Source organism: Crocodylus porosus, unplaced genomic scaffold (genome assembly GCF_001723895.1).
Source record: "Crocodylus porosus isolate Cpor-Errol unplaced genomic scaffold, CroPor_comp1, whole genome shotgun sequence".
NCBI lineage: Eukaryota > Metazoa > Chordata > Crocodylia > Crocodylidae > Crocodylus > Crocodylus porosus.
Window position 1 is genome coordinate 62,800,410 of NW_017728918.1, and position 3,657 is coordinate 62,804,066.

A 3,657-nucleotide genomic window follows, 5' to 3' on the forward strand; every position below is an offset into this window, starting at 1 on the left:
ACTAGGAGCTGGAACCAACTTCCAAGGGAAGTGGTGCTGGCTCCTACCCTGGGGGTCTTTAAGAAGAGGCTTGATGACTACCTGGCTGGAGTCATTTGAGTCCAGTTTTTTCTCCCACCCAGGTGGGGGGGTCGGGCTTGAAGAGCTACACGGTCCCTTCCGACCCTACTTCTATGATTCTATGATTTATATTTAAAATCCCACAGCATACTAATGAGCTCAGTCATATTACTGTAGTTATATAATTCAACTGCAAATTGTCTAATTAAAAAGTGTTACCTGTAGAGGAGTCTGTTTCTCTTATTTACCTCAAATTCTCTTTGCCAGCTCACACACATTGTCCTCTTACTGCTGTTGACAAAGGCTAATCTCCACTAAACATGAGTTTGCAAAGATTTTTGCTAAAGTGCATATTTCCTATTCATTGTGATGGCACTAACTGCCATAAATCATCCAGCTGAGTTAAATTCGTTTTCCATTTATATACAACTTCAGCAAAATAAATGCTTTTGAACTGACAAAAGTTAAACACACGTGTGCAACCTAAGAGTAAAAATAGACTGGCAGAAGCTGTTTTGCTGGTGAAGAGTTTTGCAGAGCAATTTAAAGGCAGTTGTTAACAGCTGAAGAGATCTTCAGAATTATTTTCAGTACACAGATGGTGCCTTATAGCTGCGCAATGATGTAAGTGTGGTTGAATGAGGAATGATCTTTACTTAGTTGTTTAGATTTTCATTATGTAACCAATACTCCTGTCACTGTAATTACAAGGCTTTTGAGCTCTCAGCCTGTATCTGCCACCTTGACTTCTTCCCTAAATTAATTTAGGCCTTAATCCTGCAGTGAACTTCATGCATACAGGTCATGCCTCTCATGTAAATCCCCACCAATTTCCTCAGGGCTCCCCAGAGATTAAAAAATGGCAGTCTGAAGATCCAATTGTGGGATCAAGCAGCTCTCTAGCCTTGTCTCCATACTCCTCACACTCTCCCAAAGTCACTGTTGACCTCTGATGGCTAAGGGCTAGTCCAGAGTGAGAGGTACAAGGGCCAGGGCTCCAGAGCTAGAGACACAGGGCCCAGGGGCCCAGAGAGACAGAGAACCAACAGGGCTGAAGCCAAGATTGCTGACCCCAAATCAGTGGACTGGGGCTGGAGGTGGGCAGCCAGAAGAAAGGAAGGCTAAAACCAAGAGGGCTGAGGCCTTGGCATGGGACAGAACAGTGTACAGAGAAACATCTCCCCTTCTGTCCAGCCACGGGGTTGGACCAAAGTGGTCAAGGGCTCCAGGGCCCGCCTCACCAAGGCCCCTGCCCCGCTGGAGCTTTGCAACAGGTATGAGCCTCTTGCAGCCCCAGCAGAGCCTGCTGAGTTGCCAGCTCCCACAGGCAACACAGAGGACACTGTAGCTATCATCCAACTCTCCCAAAGACCAAACACAAAGTGTTTGTTATGGGAGACTCCATCCTGAGGGGGACTGAGGGGGCAGTCTGCTTCCCCGACCCCTTAGGCCGGGAAGTTTGCTGCTTCCCAGGGGCCCACATCCATGACATTGCAGAGAAGATCCCTAAACTCCTCCAGCCCACAGACCGCTATCCCATGCTCCTCATCCATGTGGGCACCAATGAGTGCTCCTAGCTGGGTCATGAGGTGCTTCAGGGATTTGGGTGCGGGGCTAAAGGGTCTGGGGGCACAGGTGGTGTTTTCTTCGATCCTCCCCGTCTTGGGCTGTGGGCTGAGGAGGGAGAGGAGGATCCAGGTAGTTAACCAAAGACTGCGGCGGTGGTGTCATCGGGAAGGCTTTGGCTTCCATGACCACAGTCCGCTCTTTGGAGAGAGAGGCAGTGAGCTGTTGGGAAGGGATGGTCTCCACCTCTCTCCATTGGGGAAGAGGCTCTTCTCAGCTAGACTGGCTGACCTGCTCCACCGGGCTTTAAACTAAGCCTGCCGGGGGATGGGGGGACTACTGCCACTGCTGGTCCACCAAGTGGCCTTGCAAAGCTAGCAGGCCAAGGCACATAAGGGATCCCACCCCAGCACCAGGCCTGGAACCAAATGTAGGCAAGGCAAGAGCCCCCAAGGAGACACTTGCGTGTCTATACACAAATGCCAGGAGCTTGGGGAATAAACAGGAGGAACTTGTTCTCCTCCTAAATGCAAATAACTATGACGTCATTGGGATAACAGAAACCTGGTGGGACTCCACCCATGACTGGACCACGGGTATAGACGGCTATACCCTGTACAGGAGGGATCGAGTGGACAAAAGAGGCAGGGGCATAGCTCTGTATGTCAAGCAAAGCTATGTGTCCTTGCAAGCTGACATTGGCACCCATGGTGGATGACTTGAGACCTTCTGTGTTAAAATCCGTGGGGAACACAGCGCAAGGGGGTTCTACTACAGAACCCCTACCCAGAGTCAAGACTTCGACCAGGAGTTCACCAGGGAATTGGCTGAGGCCGCACAATCCCGGTGTATGGTTGTCATGGGAGACTTTAACTACCCAGATATCTCATAGGAGGAGTGCTCAGCCAAATCTGAGCGGTCACAAAGCTTTCTCTCGTGTGGATGACCTCTATCTGACGCAGGACGTCTACAGGCCGACAAGAGGTAAAGCGCTGCTCGACCTCATACTGTCAACCGGAGATGACCTAATTGGCAACCTAACAATCGAAGGGAAGCTGGGTGACAATGATCATGAACTGATCACCTTCTACATCTGCCGTAAAGCTGGCAAGTCAGTCAGTTGTACAGAAGTCCTCGACTTCAGGGATGCTGATTATGACAAGCTAAGGAGGCTTGTCAGAGAGGCCCTAAAAGGCCACAACCCAATGGAGAGGGGAGTTCAGGACACATGGATGCTCCTCAAGGGAGCAATCCTGGATGCGCAAGTAAAGTCCATCCCGTCTTGGAGAAAAAGCAGCAAAAGGGCACAGCATCCCCCTTAGCTCTCCAGGAAACTGGTGGACCTCCTGCATCTTAAAAGGAAGACCTACAAAGGATGGAGTACTGGAACCACCACCAAGGAAGAATACTCTGCTTTAGTCCAGACTTGCAGAGAGCAAACCAGGAAAGCCAAGGCTGCGATGGAACTTGAGCTAGCTACAAATATCAAGGAAAATAACTTCGGACCCCCTGCTAAACCAGATGGGGCAACTGACAGCTGGTGCCCAGGAAAAAGCAAACTTGCTAAATGGGTACTTTGCATCAGATTTCCATCAGCACTCTGAGATGGCCCTGCCCACTATGGGTCAGGGAGGCCCAGGTGAGGGAGAGTCCTTGCCCTCCATCGAAGCTGACCTTATGAAGGAACACCTCGACAGGCTGGATACCTTCAAGTCAGCCAGCCCTGATGGGTTACACCTAAGGGTACTCAGGGAGCTGGCAAGCATCATAGCTCAGCCCCTGGCATGGATCTTAGAGAGCTCTTGGTGCTCTGGTGGGTGAGGTGCCCACTGATTGGAAGAGGGCCAATGTCGTGCCTATCTTCAAAGAAGGGAGGAAAGTAGATCTGGCAAACTACAGGCCCATCAGCCTGACCTCTATCCTGAGGAAAGTCTTGGAAAAGATTATCAAAGGAGGCCATCCTTAACAGACTAGCTGAATTTCATAGATTCATAGATTCATAGATGCTAGGGTCGGAAGGGACCTCAATGG